We start from the raw sequence: 18,862 nt of genomic DNA, 5'->3' as shown, positions 1-18,862 counted from the left end.
GAGGCTGCCGGGTTTTGCCAGACCTTCAGCCAAAACATGACAGGGCGGGACCTAATATAATCCTCTAAGTAAGATAATTTTAACTCGTTATGGCAAGCAAAAGTAGATGATGAAATTGGTAACCCCCAAATTCTCCTGCAAAATCTATTTTCTTCAACCTGGACGCTTTTCAGGTTTATAAAACCCCAAATTTCAGCCCCATAAGTCATGATTGGTACACATTGTGTTCTATAAATTTTAAGTAGGGACAGTACTACCTCGATTCTTTTCGGTTGAGGGAGACTTATTATCGAATTAACTGCTTTTAAAAATTTGGTCTGGCCATATGCCAAATGAGGTGCCCAGGATCCATTCTCTGAAAATTGTAAACCCAAGTACGGGAAAGTGCGAGTGCGTAACAGGGTATCTGAGCCCGAGGTAATGACATTAATAAGGCATTTTTTAGGACCACAACACATTAAAAAGGATTTCTTAAAATTTGTGCAAAGATTCAGACTATTCATAAAAACTACAAAACCCCTAACTAAAATACGCAGAGCATTGGGTGTGCGTCCCATTAAAACAGCATCGTCTGCATATAATAGAGCAGGCAGTTTATTACCATTAATTATTGGGACATCTGTCGTTTGGTCAGACAACGCATTATGTAGCTCATTAACATATAAAATAAACAAAAGTGGGGCAAGGACACACCCTTGTCTGACGCCTCTTCCAACCACTATATCCCCTGAAACTGCCCCATCCGTGCTTATTCTCACCCGAGCCCTTAAATCCCTATGTAGATACGCTAAAAAGTGCACCATGTCTTTGTCCAACCCGTAGTCTAACAGACATTTCCAGAGCCGAGATCTATTAACAAAATCAAATGCGGAGGTGAGATCCATAAATGCTAGGTAAAGGGGACTGTGTCGAGCGATTGTATATTTTCCTATAGTTAAATTAAGATTAAGACACTGTTCCACCGTTCCAAGGTGAATTCGGAAACCCAACTGGCATTTGTTTAATATATTTTCTTCCTCTGCCCAAGTTCTGATTTTGTTAAATAAGACCCTCCCCAATATCTTAAGGGTATTATTAATTAGAGAGATTGGTCAATAACAACTCGGGTTGGATCGATCTCCCTTTTTAAAGATGGGAACAATTACAGATGTAGACCAAGTATTGGGGATTTTAGTTGTTGTCAAATTATTAAAAACCTTGAGTAGCAAAGTGGCCCAAACTCTGGCCTATATTTTATAAGGTCGATTGGTAGCCCGTTCGGGCCCGGGGCTTTGTTGCCCAGGCTCTGGTTAATTGCATCCTCAACTTCCGATAAAGATATTTGGATTTGAGCAGCAGCGAGGTTGTCAAAAGTATCTTCACACTGAGATGTAACAGCATATATTTTTGAAAAATGGGCTACCCACGCTTGACTTTGCGGCTGTCCAAAAACCATTTGTATAATTAAGCTTTGCAGCACAAGCCAAGTTACTCCAGTGCTCTTTTAAAATCACATCTTGCCCCTGCTTCACTGCTCTTTTAAAAAATATACCTTAATAATCTGATAAGATCAGGGTCTCTGGGGGAAGCTGATAGGGCGGCTCTAAGTTCTCTATTTGCCCTAGAGCAAATGCTGTTAAACCACCTAGGGTCGGGACTGAGTGGAACTACAGGTCTCGAAATTAGTTTTTTAATGCCTGCACATAGTAGGACAAAAGCAGAAACTGCCTCTTGGTTAGGATTGTCCCATATGAGACAAGTCTCACAAAGTGATGGATAGGTTTTTACCATCTTTTGGAACACCCTGGGGCAATCCATGCTTTTCCATTTAACTCTTAAGTTGTCTGTGGAAGATTCTATGTTATCGGCCCCTGGCTCCTTTCTAGGGTCAGGTCTAAGAGCAGCCCTAAAAGAGACTAAAATTGGATTATGATCCCCAAAGATGGATGCTTTAATCTCTGCTGCAACTAAATGGTCTTCTAATAGTGCTGATATAAAAACGTAGTCTATAATTGAGGCTCGGCCAAGACCTCTATAAGTGGGTATTAGACTATCCTCATTATTTACAGCTGCAATGTCCATAACATTTGAAAGACTGCTATTTAATAAATGATCTATTAATTCATACCCACTTTTGCACGGATTGACTGAAATATGCTGGTTGGGGGTCAAGGTATTCCCCCCTGCATTCTTCGCATTAAAATCGCCCCCCAAACATATCCCTACCAGTCTTTGCTTTTCCAACAAATTATCCATATCCGAAATAAAGTTGAAGAGGTTAACAAAGTTCACATTAGGTATGATTAGAAAATCATTATTATAAAAATTATTAAAACAAATCGAAACCCCCCGTGTATATATCCAAGCTTGAAAATTGGCATTTTGGTGGGGATTAATGTTACACTGCCGCTCGATGCGATACTAACCCATATCGATAGACCACCTGAGGGTCTGCCTTGCTTGGGATGGGGGGAGATAATATTAAAACATTCATATCCTTCAAGATATAACTCTTTGGTTGCCCAAGTCTCCTGAAACAAAAGGATGTCGTGTTTATTTACCATATTGACCTATTCATCGATATTTAATTTGGAAGCCAATCCGACCACGTTCCAGCTCAACACCTGTAATAGTGAGTCAGGACGATCATTTACAAGAATAATTTCAGCCTCCGGGTCGTTATTAGCTGGGATAATCTCCATAGGTGCCGGAGGGGCTAGTTCAATCGATTTAAGTAAAGGTCAATCAAGGGTATCGAGATCGGAAATGGCAGAGAACCTATTTACGGACTGGTATGAGGGGCTGATTAGTGATTGCTGTTCGAATGGTGGTCTATAAAAGAAGCCAAGGGGTAGTGCACAGATGTTTGTAGGTAGGGGGCAGTTAATCTCCCTTGTGGCCAGTATTGATCTAACAAGGCTTGGACCCGACCCAACCCAACCCACCCTTCGTACCATTAAAATATCATTCATGTCAGACCTCCTGTACCCTTTGTATTTAGCCAACCAATCCACACTTTTGTTTCGTAATCGTTCCCAGGACTCAGAATTGTTCTTCTCTAATGGAGGCACCCCTCAGAGAATCCGGACATACGGACAAGACGCTGGAGGTAGACTTAAAACATCCTTATTTGACTCGGCATACCCACTGATATTAATGCCGACAGCGCTCGTACAAGCTGTGGAGACTGCATGAACACCAGTTTGAGTGGTAGAATGTGATAAAGCAGTGGGAATATATTTTGGGTATTAACGGAGTCAGTGCGTGATTTTAAAAGGATGTGATCTCTAGTTTTACTATTAGTATCACAGGAGACAGGGGGCTGCTTTGAAATTATGGACGATTGTTGCTCGCTCTGAACTAATTTTTTCTGGAGGCTACCCTGTTGGGATGGCTATTTAGAATCCTTGCTGGGTGATTTTACCCTAGTAGTTGGGGATTCCAAACGATCTAAGCGCTTCCATAGGTTTGCAAAGTTTTTATCAACAAGCACTTTAACTCGGTCATACAGTGTGTCTATAATAATGTCCATAGCAGTGTCCCCAAGTGTAAAATTAGAAAAAGGAGTCTGTATAGGTTCCGTCTGAGTGTGTGCAGAATTATTAAAAATTTCCAATGAAACTGAATCAATTGGGTCGCTGAAGGGTGTTGGGTCCACTGGGGTTTTCGGGCCCTGGGTCCACATATTTAGCATGGTACGTTGGGGAGTTCAAGCGTGGAGGCTGTTTCCGTTTGGAGCAAACTGGTTTCGCTGTCTTCCTTTTCCTTTTTGCTACACATACTTCTAGATTCGGGGATGTGTCTGTAGTTGCCGAGACTAAAATGTCAATTGGGCAACTCCCGGATGCAAGGTCTACTGTTACCCCTATGTGACCAGTTTCCTCAGCACTCAATGTATTTTCTCCGGTTAGTAAATGTGAGCCATGTAGGCCATAATCAACCTCACTGTGTCATTAGTTGGGGGTCGCTTACATCGATGTTCTCATTTTGTGTGGCAGAATGAGGTTTTGTTAAGCCCAGGGACAGATGCCTCTCAGTCAATTCAATCTCATTACTGACTATGTTCATCGCCCTCTCCAGCATGGTGTCAATAGACGTGGTATTACGCACTGCGGGAGTTTGGTTTCGTTTGCCCATGATGTTGTTGTCTCCAAACATGAGATGGATGCAAAATCTCCACTCACCACTGCAGGAACCAGCTAAATAATGATGGTGACGTCAGGGGGGGTGGCCCAGCCTGGCCTCTGACGGTCCCGGACGGGCAAAGACGGGCCTGCCCTTGTAAACCTTATAAGCGCCTCCTGGCGCTTGGTGTGCGCGTAGAGGGCGTGCGCGCTGTGCTCTCCTCTGGAGCTGCAGGGTATTGTGGTCCCGGAATGGCGGCACTGGCGTTAGGGCTCTGTGGCGGTGGCGGCAAGGTTGCTGGCAGGTAAGTGTCCCCCAGAAACAGGGCTCCCCCCCTTGTAATGTATGTGACTAGTCCTTTTCAGCCACTCATTGAAATAGCTTAGCCCCCCATGTAGCTCTCGCCTCCTTGGCACTACTTCCCCTCCTCTCACCTTGTTTCCAGAAGAGTAAAAGCGGCCCCACCTCTTTTGCTTCGATTTTTGGAAGCTGCAGCTGTCTCGATGCGGCTCGGATCTGCTCTATACAAGGTCCGGCACTGGCAACTGAGCGGGGTCCAACCAGCCGGTAAAAATTAAGTCTGGCCTCAGTCAGGTAATTCCACTACCGGCCTGCCTGGACGCCCCCCCCCTCCGCCTCCTCCACCCCCCCCCCCACCCTCCCCCCTCCCCAAGCGCTTTGGCTTCAAATGTCTCCGTGACTGAAAACAGGACAGAACTCTGCCTTGCGGGAGAAAGCCAAAGAAAACCGCTTTGAATTCGGCCACTGTTCTGCTCCGATCAGGTATGCTCTCGGCGTTCAGCACGCCAAGTTTGACTCCATCTCAGGGGAGGGGCAATCACGCAGGTCACGTATCTCGAGAGTCACCAATCACTGCCTTTGCTTACTTGGCTCCTTCACTTTCGAATTCACTCCCACTTCTACTCCGCCACGAAACTATTTACCACAAGTTCCGTAAAGGCCAAAAACATAGTTATTTAACCACTAGAGTTTGCCCGTTCTCTTTCCAGCGCGAGTCCGTAGGCGCCGGAAAACCTCCGGGTAGCTGTTGCGCCATATAAATTTAATTATAATAATAAGTAGGCCTGGGCGTAGTTCGCGAAGTAGCACTTCGCGAAGCTACGCAAAGTGAAGTTCGCACTACGCGAGCTACGCGTAGCACTTCACGAACTGCGTAGTACCTTGTTCGCACTGTGCCAGATGTCGTTTTCAATGATTGCAAGTGCGGACAAGCAACCGGCACTGTGCAATCATTGAAAATGGCATCTTGCACAGTGCGAGCTGTAGTTTTCTGCTGCTCGAGTAGATTTTTACTCGAGCTTCAGCTTTCTCAACGCGAACTGGTAGTTTCTCATCGCGAGCATTCGCGACCACTCGCAATGAGAAACCTGACCTCCTCGCGTTGGGAATCTCGCCGGGAGGTTTATTTTCCATGCTCGCGATCGCCAAGTTGCTGATCGCGAACAAGGAAAAAGTCTCGCCGGGATGTCATTTTGCTTGCTCGCGGTCGCCAACTTGACGTTGAGGACCGCGAGCAAGCAAAAAATGACCGCAGCACTACGCAACACTACGCTACGCGTTTTCGCACTGGGCTACGTGCAGTTCGCGTAGTGCGAAGTAGCGCGAACTTCGCAAACTACGCGAGCGTAGCGTAGTGCTTTGCCCAGGCTTAATAATAAGTGCCCTCTGGGCTCTATACACTGTATAAGATTTATGACTTAAAAGATAAGTTCTCTTTGGTAGGTTGGTAATAGACTTCGCAAGCACCCTTCCCTCACCACTCTATTTCCCCCCTCACATCGTGACACCTGGGGACAGCAATGCAGTAGAGTTGGGACACGGGAAGGTTTCGTAGCCCACGGGCGCCTCCCCTTATGGGAGATCCCCCATACTGCTTATGCCCTTATCTTTTTTGTTTCTTTTCCCTGCTTGGTTGGACTTTCTTGACTAAGACAGTACAGTTACGTTGCTTGGGGTCTATAGGTGGGCAACTTTAGTACCGGCAGCATGATTTATAGTAGGGGAGGGCCACATCAGGAGAGGGGAAGGCGGAGGGGGGCACACTGACATGGGGTGGGGAGGCCCGCATGGGCTGGATGATTATGCTCCTGGACATTGGATGGCAACACTGTATGTAAAGTATCCTCTTTGAAGGGGGGGGGTAGCGGGGCTTGTATTGAGTTGATGCTATGAAAACAATAACAAATGTTTCAACAACAAAAAAACAAAAAAAACTTTAGTACCGGCACGATTGGGGTGCTGTTGTGGGTGGGGGTGGAATGGTTGTTAGCTAGTCGACCCAATGCCGACATGCTATGGGAGTTGTTTGGGGGATGATTTGGGTTAGGAATGTTACATATTGCATTTATGTGTATGAGACGGCATCGGATGGACATGCTAACATTTCTTGGCTTATACACACATCTTATGTACACTGATACATTTACTATAGTACTACACTATCTTCGGAATGTCGTTACACACTGAGCAGCTACGAATAAAACTGATCACATGGAATGTCAGGGGCCTTGGGGATCCCTGCAAACGTTGACAAATACCGGCGTATCTTGACAGACATCACATAAAAGTTGCAATGTTTCAGGAGACGCACACTGACCCTCGACGTGCTAATTGTTTTGGCACCAAGTGGGCCTCTGCCCGCGTGTTCTCCTATTCTACATACTCACGAGGCACACTCATCTTAGTAAAGAAAAATACACCCTTTATACTCGGAGGCATGTTTAGTAATCCCTCAGGTTGAAGTTGCTTGCTCTGGGGTATGCTGGGCACACAATCGGTTACCCTGGCTTGTTGTTATGGTCCCAATACGGACAACCCTCTATTCCACACCACTACACCAACACCCAGGATGTCCTTTCTCAATTATTTCTAGATCACGGGCTCATAGATGCATGGCGCTACGTCCATCCACCGGACAGAGAGGACACCTTTTATACGGCCGGACACTCGACCTGGTCGTGCCTAGATTATTGGGTTTGTTCCCGAGGAGTTAGCACTTGGGTTCACTCGGTAGAGCATATGGCCAGAACATATTCGGACCATGCGCCACTGTGCCTGGAGAGAACACCCCCTAATTTAATTGCCACCCCACGATGTTGGAGACTTGTGCCAGAAGCACTTCTGGATACTATCTTTCAGGCAGAGATTGGTGAAGAAATAGCTGATTTTTTTCCACTAGTAATAAGGGCTCCATTACACACGTGGGCACGATCTGGGAGGCCTTTAAAGTTACTATACGTGGCACATACATGTCCAAAAGTTTTGGAGTACTCCGAGATATTCGGAGAAATTTGCGGCTTCTTGAAAACGAGCTGACACAACTTGAACTAGACATGTGAGATACGACGTCGGGTGCCCAAAGGGCATTACTCCAGGAAAACCTAAGAGATTTTATTGCCACTGCGGACCGGGAAGTCAAATTCAGAGGCAAGTACTTTATTGTCCGTAGGTACGGGGAGGGTGAGAGACCTGGACGGGCACTGGCGACTGAAATTAGACAACCCCGCTTTTCTAATTGTATATTGGATGTGGTTGATGGGAATGGGGTGCGTCATAGGGATAGTCTGGACATTCTACATACATTTACTGAATTCTATGCGGATCTGTATAGCTCACGTCACACTTCTCTCCCAGATCTCTCACACTAGCTTGATGATATAGCGCTGGGATGGTTGGGTGATCATCAGCGGTAATTTTTGGCTGCACCATTCGAGGATGATGAGCTTCGTGAAGCTATCGTGTAGATGAAATCAGGAAAGGCACCAGGGTCCGATGGGCTCCCCATAGATTTTTACAAAATGTATATCGATCATCTTTTCCCAGTGCTGAAGAAGGTTTTCCTGGAAGCCCAGGAAACTCAGATCCTACCTGCGCCTATGAGGGAGGGGCTCATTACTTCATTACTGAAGCCAGGTAAGCCTGCGGACAGCTGCGAGTTCTATCGCCCCCTCTCTCTTATCAACACAGATGCAAAAATACTCGCCAAATTACTGGCCAGTCGCCTCAAGCTCCTTCTAGAGAACCTAGTTTTACCGGATCAAGCCAAATTCATTCCTGGTAGGGCAACCTCTCACAATCTTAGGACGCTTTTCTCCATTCTACAAAATGTAGACCCACAGCTGGCACTAGTGGCGGTCTTCCTTGACGCCAGGAAGGCCTTTGACTCTGTGGAATAGGATTACCTATTTACTATACTTCAATGTATGGGACTTCCCAAGGGTTTCTTAGCCTGGATCCGACTCCTATACACTTCGCCGACAGCAAAAGTACTGATCAATGGACATGTTTCTCCCTCGATCTCTTTTCTCCCTCGATCTCTCTCTCTCTCGCGTGGCACCCGGCAGGGATGCCCGCTGTCTCCCCTCTTATTCGCCCTCGCCATGGAGCCTCTGGCGATTAAGGTCCGGCATCCTCATCAGGAAAAGGGGTTCCGTTGCTTTCTACGCCCAATTCTCATATCTCTATATGCTGACGATGTTACCCTTTATATAAAAGAACCGCACCAAAACCTTAATCCGCTCCTCCGGGAATTTGTCAAGTTTGGTGGCCACTCCGGTATTCATATTAACTGGGCCAAATCTCACATTTTCCCATTGACCGCTTCAGCTACACCATTCGATGCAGACTTCCCCATTGTGTGGTATTCTGATGAAGTGAAATACCTAGGGATACACGTCACGACAGACCGCGAGCAATTGACGAGGCTAAACTATGGGGGTGCATTGGACCATGTTACTGGCTGCGTCACTCTGTGGAATGCACTCCCCCTTAGCATGGCGGTCCGTATTTCCCTCATTAAAATGGTGGTCCTCACAAAAATTTTGAATCTGTTCTTGAACATTCCATACGACCCAGGATGTCATTTTTCCTCCTCTCTCAGAGCGGAGCTGATTAGGTTTGTATGGAGAGGCAAACAGCCACGAATACAATGGGACACACTTATGCGACCATACTCGCAGGGTGGCTTTGCTATCCCTAAATTTGAATTGTATTATATATGCCCCCAAGCACATAATGCCCATTTTTGGTTCCACCCGCCTCGGTATACACCTCATGTTGCTACCGAGCACTGGCTCGCAGATCCTATTCCATTGGAGGGGGTCATGTTGTGTCTGGTCGCGCCGCGTGAGCCTCGCCCCACTTTTGTAGATTGCACGATCCAAGCCTGCCCCCGCATTGCTGACCGCCTACAGGCAACCTGCCTATACTCCCATTACTCCCGCTTGCATACCACCCAAAGATGCCCTGACTTCAGGAAGGGGTGTTCAAGAAGGTCGCTAGTGCACGACAAATCCACTCTTGGGGCGACTTATACATTAATGTCAAATTCCACACTCTCCATCAACTCTATCCAAACCCCCCACCTTCTACTATGGAAATTTTTCTATGTGCCTGCCTATGGCACGGGCTCAAAGACTGCACCCCTTCGTACCCATTGGAGCCTGTTGTGGTAGCCCCGCTGCATCATGTACTACATGCACCCACTGCCTCTCACTTAGTATCTGCATTGTATCACAGCTTATACACTGATGCCGAATACCCTCAATGTGCTGCAAGGGATAAATGGTCGGCCGAACTGGAACACCCCATCTCTGACACACCATGGGAGTTTTGTTGTAAACAAACAGAACAAGTTTCTTCCAGTAGCCGCCTACGCATTACTCACTACAAATTCCACCATCGCAGTTATTATACCCCGGTTAAATTACATAGGTTTGGGTTACACAACACAGACAGATGTGATAGATGTAAGGCAGAAGGTGACGATTTCCTTCACCTCGCCTGGGGGTGTCCAACTGTTCACACATATTGGCAACAGGTCTTCACGGCATTAGACTGCATGGTATCTCTATCCCTCTCGAGGTCTCTTCTGGTGGCCTTAATCGGCTATACTGAGCAGATCCCTGCAAAACATCGTAAATTTGTGTCCTCTGGCCTAGTTTTGGCCAAACGGCAGGTGGCCTGTATATGGGGTCATGAAAAGGCACCTAAATTTAAGGAATGGATTGGAGATATGACCTTATGGCAGGATCAAACGTACGTATGCTGAGCTTCTCCCAGTCTCCTCACGCTCTCAGGACATATGGGGACATATTTCCGCATTACCAGTGCACTGAAAGAAGACGCGTGGAGGAGGACAGCTGTCAATGGTATGGTACCAGAATATCACGTTTTAAATAAGAATATGGAAGAATGTCACTTACAGAATACCAAAACATGTCGAAGTTAGGTATATGTAGGTAAGTATAGATTTACTCCACTAACCACCAAATATATCTCATACCCACTCGCACACCCGTACAAACACTGACACCCATACAGACACTTCACACCCCCTCTGACACCCAAACTCTCACACCCACTCTCGTACTCATACACACACACACACTCACACCGTTTCACACTTGGAGACACACACACACACCACACACATCACACCACACCAGGGGCAAGATGTGAGAATTTGCTCTGCGACCGCTGAGTTAACTTCATCCACCTTTGAATATTGTTACAGCTGCACCAGTGGCCTTTTAACCGATGTGGTCAACAGTTGTGTTGAATACTGATCTCCCTCCTTGCCCTGCTCATCATTTGCCATCAGGCTTGTTAAGCTCCTTTGCTACTCAACAACTGCTATAAAGCCACCTGTGTAGGGATAACTCAGTAACTTGCACATTTTTGGATTTTGTATTCGCCTTCAAGAAGTAAATATACTCCATAAAACACTGGAACTTTGAAATGTATGTGAATGGCATCTAGGTAAACAAGCATTGGCACAGCCAATAAGTCTCGCCTTTGGGACCTTATAAGTATTTAGTTATGCAGCACAATATCCTTACTGCAACAACATTAACTGTTGCATGGCTAAACACTTATAAGGTCCCAAAGGCGAGACCTATTGGCTATCCCAATGCTTGTTATCGCTTGTTTCAAGGCTGGAAAACTACCTGTTGGCTTGCATGACAAGCCAGATAGAAATACCCAAGGATGTTATGCTAAACCCATGAACTCGTCATGTTTGATCATTAACTGTTAGTGATTGTCTTGTCCCCGCTTGTTGCCTCGCTTAAAAAAAAAACTAAAAAAAATGTATACAGCTTGTAAGTCTCTTTGAGGCATATGAATTATTTGCTATAAACATGACGACAATTACCTAAACCGGACAGCAGATATGTGACCCGTGATTTGCTAGTCTTTGTTGCCTAGGTAATCATCGCAGTTGGGACCTGCGTTTTGGAGGACAATGGATGCTTCACGGCTCCCACAGCTGAGCACGAGGGTCAATACAATGTTGGAAAGAAAAACTTATGATGTCATGAATTTTTGCAGTAATTCAGGAAGTGGAACAAAGGATGCTGTCCTGTTTGTGAAAAACTATTGTACATAGCAGCCTTTCAAAGCAGAAAACATGATGCTGTTAGAGCTCTTCTGCACTGTCTCAATAGATCATTATTTGTTCACATTCGTTTATAGCGAATTTACTATTCTGTTCTTCAGAAGCTAGTCATTGCGAGCAGGCCTTCGAATCTGAACAATGCGCATCTATTCTAGTGTCTTGTGTATTGTGTAACTGCTGAGAAGAACTGCGATCAGCAGACCTGTGAAAACAATGTGAATCGTGTCTTCTGGAACACCATGTCTCTGGTGGTTTCAACTGTACGAATACTCGACATGTAATTTTTATGTCGGAGTTTATTTGGAGCGCAATCGATATTTTCAATTCATTTTGTCCCTGTTAACGTTTTATTTGAGAGTATTTTAAGATGTAACCAGATAGAACACCTTCTAATTTCTGTGATACGCCTCTCCATACTTGGTACGATATTTCTTGTGACCCTTCTGTGGTTGACTCTGGTGTTCGGTCTGTGATCCGGCTTGCACTCAAACAGAACCCACGCTTGTTTTCGGTCGTCTCTGAACGAGATGAACAAACTACATGAAGAGTAATCAATTGATTATTTTATTTGTTTTCTTTTAAATACAGTCTAACCTGTTGCTGTTAAGCTACACCAGAAAGCTTTGTGACTCTTACACGTGCATTTGTTTAGTTGCATTTCTATTTTGTTTTTGTTTGGTCTACTTTGAGCATTGAGAGCAATATAATTAGATTTACTTTGTGAGGAGGTAGACGTGCCACTGCTCATGAAGCCCTTAGTCGATTATGATCCATCTAATTATTCTTTTATTTTGAAAGCACTTTTGTGACCATCATTTTGGAAGGCGCGCTTCCATCTACAGGCTTTTTTTTTTTTTTTTTAGGAGCGAAGAATGGCAGCCTATCCAAGTGGCTTTTGATTGTACTTTCCTTCGTGGGTAAGGCTTTTGATACTGACAGTGGACACCCAGAAGCCACGATCCTGCTATATTTGTACTGACTATCGATACTGTAGATAGTGTATCTAAGCGGATTCTTCATTGTAAGCAGCTGCTTAGTGCTTTTCCTATGGTTGTGGTATATAAACTGAGTTTTACTTGAATTTTCAAAATCAAACACACCAAGTAAACTAGCTGCATGTGCGCACAGTGAATTGTTTTAGATGACTCCGATATAATAACAGGCTTACTTGAGCTGCATAATGTATGTAGTGTTCCCTTCCCCATTCCTTGAGGCTGCGATCAGCTTGGCAAAGAATACAATGAAGGGCTTCAGATGGTTGAATTTGAACTTTGACGGCAGTCTATGCGAGTGTTAAAGAAATGATAAAAACATGTTTGTCTCTAGGTCATGGTACAGCTTAATAATTTTCGTTATCTTCTTAGAACTTTGACTATGCAAAGTTGGCTTTGAAAGCAAATGCCTGCTGTTCGAGTAATTGTACAAAATCCGATAATTGGCTCGAAATGGATCTGTGTCAAACCGGGCTCCTGTCTGCGGCTGCATGTATGTTTTAGTATGATATTTGCAGGCCCATCATTGGACCCGGAAAACACATTTGACTCTAAGTGGGGACCTTTTCTTTGTGATAATGGAAGATATGGTGTTTGGCACTGAGTTAATGTCTGGAATCTACCTGCTATATGTAGAGCCAACTTCCTGGGTTAAAACTGGGTAATGGACTTCAAAGGGCCACTGAGGTGCGGTGTTCACAAGGAAGGGATTGCACAAGGGATCTTGGCTACTGACCCTCATTTTGCATGCAATATCATCATATGCAGATGATAGCCTTGGGTACTTCAGGGATGCCCCAACAGGCCTGGATCCAGTTATGGGAAAAGCTCGATGAGTATGGGTTGATGTGCGCCTTACTAGTCTACAAGAGCATATCATGTCTGTTTCCATTGAAACACTCAGGAGATTAGGAATGCAGTTACTTACCCCAGGCTAGCCAGCAGTGGGAAGCCATGGCCTTGCGATATCTAGGAGAGCAGATAAATCTCTGGTCAAGAGACGTCATTGATGGCAATGTGACCAAAGCTATCAAGTTTCTCTAAGAAACGTACACCTACCAATATATGAAGATGGGCTGATAGTTCCCAATTTTGAAGCATTTTACTTGGGTTCTTAACTTCAGTAAACAAACTGGAAGCCTGGTATATACTCAAGATAGTGAGACCATTGACCAGTGAGGAGTTGGAAAGGCTTCTGTAGACTGCCAGGCAACATGCTTAGACCGAAAAAGGTGAGATGGTTTTACACTTCTGATGATTGGGGCTTCTGCTAGCTAAGAGATAAATAAACAGGAAGTAGAAATCCTCTAGCCCACTGTATATTAATTATAGGAGATCAGATTTGATTGAGTGAGATATGGTTGAGAATGAAGTCCAGATGAGACTGCAGAGGGGAAAAAGGAGAACACATGGACATAGACAACTGCCTGAGGCTCAGCACGGACAAGACACAGGTACTGACTTTTGAAAACAAAAGCTCCCAGTGGGATGCATCCTAGTGGCCATCGGAACTTGGACCTACTCTTTCCCCCACTGACCGTGCTAGAAACCTAGGCATCATTCTGGACAAAAAGCTAACAATGACGACTCTGGTCAACTGTCTCCTCCTCCTCCTGCTTCTTCATCCTCCAAATGCTTCATAAGATATTCAAATAGCTATCCCAAATCCCAAGATGCGCCATCACCCAGGCCCTCGTATCCAGCTGACTGGACTAACGCAACTATCTCTACGCAGGGATCACAGCTCACCTCCCCCGCCTCCTCCGATTAAGACTACAGACCATACAGAACAACGCAGCCAGACTTGGCCTAGATCTCCCTAGAAGAACACACATCACCCCATAACTGGAAACTCCACTGGTTCCCTGTACAGAAAAGATGCAAGTTCAAGCTCCTGACCCATGCATACAAGGTTCTACACAATTGCAGACCCACCTGCTTGAACCACCTCCTGAACTTCTATCAGCCCACCAGACACCTCCGCTCAGCGTTCCTTTCTCTAACCCTCACCCCTCGCATCTAATATAGCAGCAAAGACCTGGAACGAGCTACCTTTCATCTGCGGACCTCCCCATCGCTTCCAGAGTTCTGAAAATCCCAGAAGACCTGGCTATCAGGCTAATCAACGGGTGATGAGTAGCGCTATACAAATCTACTGATTGATGGAAATTTCACCTTTTATTGTGTCTAATCACTATATTCTTTTGAGGCAGAGTTGCAAATGAATGGGTACAGCACTGGATTAATAGGGACTAGTTGAAGAGCTCATGGAACATCAATATACCACATTAAGCTAAATGTGATAAGTGTGTATATGGATGAGGCACTTATTATGGGGGCAACATTCTTATGGTCTCCATGAAGTGTTGTGCTTTTTGTTTATAAAACATCTCTGAGGCTCATTACTATTGGGGTAAGGATTGCAAACTGTGTTGGATGATCCTTATGTACTCTGTACATGCTCTGGTTTGTAGAAAACTAGTAAAATCACACACGTGTGCATGTATGTGTGTGTATATATATATATATATATATGTGTGTGTTTTATTAATTATTTTTTAAAGTGGTGTGAGCAGGCATTGCAAGCTCTTTTTACCTCTGATTAGAGATTCCCAACCTGAGATGCCTGTTTATGGTACATGTGTGCTGATGCTTTCATTTGCTACATACATTAAAACAAGCATTGAAAATGCAATAGGTCTTGCATTTGTTGCAGTTGGAGCTATTTGCATTGTAAATGGCAATGTTTTTTTACTTGTGTAATAGGTCTTGTATTTGTTGGAGCTATTGGCGTTGTAAATGGCAATTATTTTTCCGTATGTGTTAAGGAGTTAAATGACTGGGACATTGAGAGCAACTAAAAGGCACCGAGGGCAAGAGAGGGCAGATCGTGTGAGGGTGAAACAGGCCCACATCATGACAGAATTGAGGGTGCAATGAAGAAAGAGGTGGCTAATTTTGTAATAAGCCGACAGCCAACAAGATCAGATGCAAGAGTTAGCTATGACTTCAGCACCAGGGCGCCGGAAGGTTGATGGACAGGTGGGAGGGACCAGAGCAAAAGCTGGGGGAGCTGAAACTCACCTGAAAGTTTCCGAACGTTTTGCAGAAGGGGAAGAGATGAACTGAGGGCCTCAGGTAGGGAGGGGAGTGGGAAAGACTCATGGGGAGAGGAGCAAGATCGCGGATTCTGGGATAGCAGAAAAGACCGGCTCAGAGAGAGATGAAGTGGGGCAGACTGAATTTCAAATGTTTTGGGGGTAGTTGGGGACCGTGTGGGATGGTGTGCGGGGAAAATGTATGCTTAGAAGCCCACTGTGTGCTGGGAGCGAGACATGACTAGCCTGAATTGAAATACCTGTATTTTCCGGCGTGCTCTGGGTCAGCCAATGCCCGACCACGGTACCATGGGGTAGAGTGCTTTGTTTAACAAGGCGCTTTTACTTACTTTCGCTTTGTTTTAGTGCAACGAGGGTGGAAAGTCAGAGGCGGGAGAGAGGCTGGGGAGTGGAACTAATGGGGCGGGAGGTTAAAAAATTTGATTCACTTTGTGACAGCAGGGGCACCCCTCTACACTGCCACAGCATTAATCAACAGAGTGGCGGTGATTAAGGCACTTTGGTGACACCCCGGGTGGCTAATATGGCAACGGGGAAAGTGCTGCAATATCCAAAAGCAAGCGCACAGAGTGGTCCCGACTGTACCCGCCCCCCTTCTCCAAAGAGCAGCTGCATCAGAGCTGCTGTCTCCTGACCTGAGGATCAGTGTTCGAGCCTCAGTGTTGCTGAACTGGGCAAATCACTTAATCACCCCTGTGCCGACGCTAAATAATTGTACACTGTTTAATATAAAAGCAGCGACCTCAGAGGGGTGGCAGCATAATGTAAATAAATGCAGTAATGTAAACCAGGCAGTTCCAGACCGTGCAGGAGAGCCATGCCCGCGGGTTCCTCTCCAGCTGCTTGTCCTCACTCAGCCGCCAGCTCAGCTCGTCCGCACTGCGACTCGGGGCAGGCATTCAAATGCAGCCAAATAACAAAGGAGTTGTACAAAGAGCTCCTTCATAAGGGCTGCCTGTAGTACGCTCAACGTTAATTAAAAAAAAAAAAAAACATGAAACCGTGCGCCGTGGTTGGGAGGGCGGCTCCCGAGTGCATAAATTTAAAAAAAAAAAAAAAATTTAAAAATTAAACCGGGTGCTGTGGTAGGGAGCGCGGCTCCCGAGTGCATAAATTAAAAATGAAACCGGGCGCCATGGTAGGGAGAGCGACGCCCGAATATGTTAATAATAATTTTAAAAAACATGAAACCGGCCAAAGTGTTAGGGAGAGCGGCGCCGAGTGGGTTAATTAAAAGAAGCTGTCGCCATTACCAAATTAACACAAGCTGTCGCCATTACGCAAATAGCAGTGTGCTCATTTTTGCATTGTGGTTTCACCTTAAGTGAAAGCACGATGCAAAAAATAAACCTGCTGCTGCCTTTCAGAAACACAAATGAAATAAAATAGTGCATACCCAACAGATATAGCCACTGTATATTTTCCTCCAGTAAAAGATCAAATCTGGATGGGCAGAACTAAAAGGAGGTCGGGCGGTAACAATAATCCCTGATCCTGAATCAGAAGCCAGCGTTTAAGATAAATGATTACGCTAGCCAATGATCAGTGTTCGAGCCTCAGTGTTGCTGAACTGGGCAAATCACTTAATCACCCCTGTGCTGACGCTAAATAATTGTACACTGTTTAATATAAAAGCAGCGACCTCAGAAGGGGTGGCAGCATAATGTAATGATAAAGATGGGCGGGGCTTCAAGCCCACTACTAAAATCTCCTCTACCCCAATATGTCTCGCAGAGCGAGGAGCGCATGCGTGCTCCAACGCTAAGTCTGCGAGACCTAAACACATAGGTTTTACAATAAGCATCCCCAAAATTATAAAAGTATTCAGAAATTACAGGTTCCAAATCTTTAAAAAGTGGCTAATTTGTTCTCCGTTCTTTAAAAGGAACCTCTAATTATATTGTAAAATGCAATTGGTGTATGCCAGTGTCCCCATATTTGGAGATCCCACTGTATCCAGTGGATAGGAGATGCCTTCATTCTCCATCTACAAAGTATTATTATAGGTTGGGATGACATTTTCGAAGTCGCTTTGTCACTTGTGCATAAGGACACACATAACTATTTAGCAAGTCTTCTTCAACTGTCTAGCCCTCAGCGGTTACCTAACATTTTAGTTTTCGACTTGATTGTTCCTGTGAGAAGATGTCACTTTAAACAGTAACCTTGACTGGTTAATGAAGAAGGTTTTTTTGAGAAATGCATGGATGAATTGGATGTGCTTTGGTAATGTGGACCGGCAATTTCTTTTCAAAATAATTTATAATGCTTTATTACCTTCTTTTTTTATCATGATGATGATATTGTGATTGTCTAATCATAAATTGATTTCTTACTTTGTATAGCTTTACTTTCTTATGTATTTTTTTTTAAATAAATATTTGTATTTTGTTTTGAAAAGAAGATAACCTGTTTAACAACGCATGAATACACCACGCCCAATAATTGTCCTACCACAGTTGTATCATCGGGCAATCGTTCTTTCTTTTGTATTTTGAAGATTTTCATGGTTTATATGTTGTGATACTAAATCCAATTTAATAACAAAACCTTTCTTATACAAAAGTACACATAATGTTCGTGGTTTTCTCGGCAGTGGGTTTCAGGGAGCTAGTATTACACAAATGAGTACATTGGTGAACTGTGAAGTAATAATGTAGAGACAAAACAGCTACCCCTCCGATCACATGTTGACTTTGTCTTGCTTTGAGCCTGTGCAGCGCTCTCCTGCTGTATTGATAAGATCACACTATATAAATACCACATACATACATAATGCTGTAATTTAACAATGCAATCCTTTGTCGGATGTCTGAGCACGGCGCTAGTTAATAGCACAGTTTTTTCGTTTATCCTTGAGGAAGTGAGGCATCAGATAAACCCTTATCACATTTAGACAGTTGGGTGCACGAGTTCTTTATCCTCCAGCTCAGTTATCATCATCTCTGGCCTGCTGTTGGATCCCCTTTATAACAGTTGCATGCTTTGATAGTGTAGGGAGAGCATTAGCAAGTAACTTATATCCTGGCCTCACTTTTATGTAATGGTGTGACTGAAGACAGACAAATAAATCAACAGCGCAGTGTCTTGGATAGGCCAAAAGTGGCATTGTAATATCAGTTACCTACCACTTAACAGAGCTTGGAACCTTTCATTTTGCCAACAGGTCTGCGGTTGTAGCAGGGTATCTGGCGGTGTGTGCTTTTTTTAACCACATCGAATTGATCCAA

General features: G+C 44.7%; 1 protein-coding gene across 20 annotated transcripts in view; it reads left to right on the top strand.

Moving 5' to 3' along the window:
- Positions 1–18,862, top strand: part of ADD1 (adducin 1) — a 573,879-nt gene that overhangs the window by 39,469 nt on the left and 515,548 nt on the right. For 3 of the 20 annotated variants that reach the window (XM_085642507.1, XM_085642506.1, XM_085642523.1), the window contains exon 2: positions 12,385–12,438. The exons of the other annotated variants lie outside the window; for them this stretch is intronic. The gene's annotated coding sequence lies outside the window, so the exon portion shown is untranslated. The remainder of the gene's footprint in view (positions 1–12,384; positions 12,439–18,862) is intronic. 20 annotated transcript variants of the gene reach the window in all.

The sequence above is a fragment of the Triturus cristatus genome, chromosome 2_2 (assembly GCF_964204655.1).
Source record: "Triturus cristatus chromosome 2_2, aTriCri1.1, whole genome shotgun sequence".
NCBI lineage: Eukaryota > Metazoa > Chordata > Amphibia > Caudata > Salamandridae > Triturus > Triturus cristatus.
Note: the sequence above shows the minus strand (reverse complement) of the source record. Positions and strands in the feature narration are given on the sequence as shown.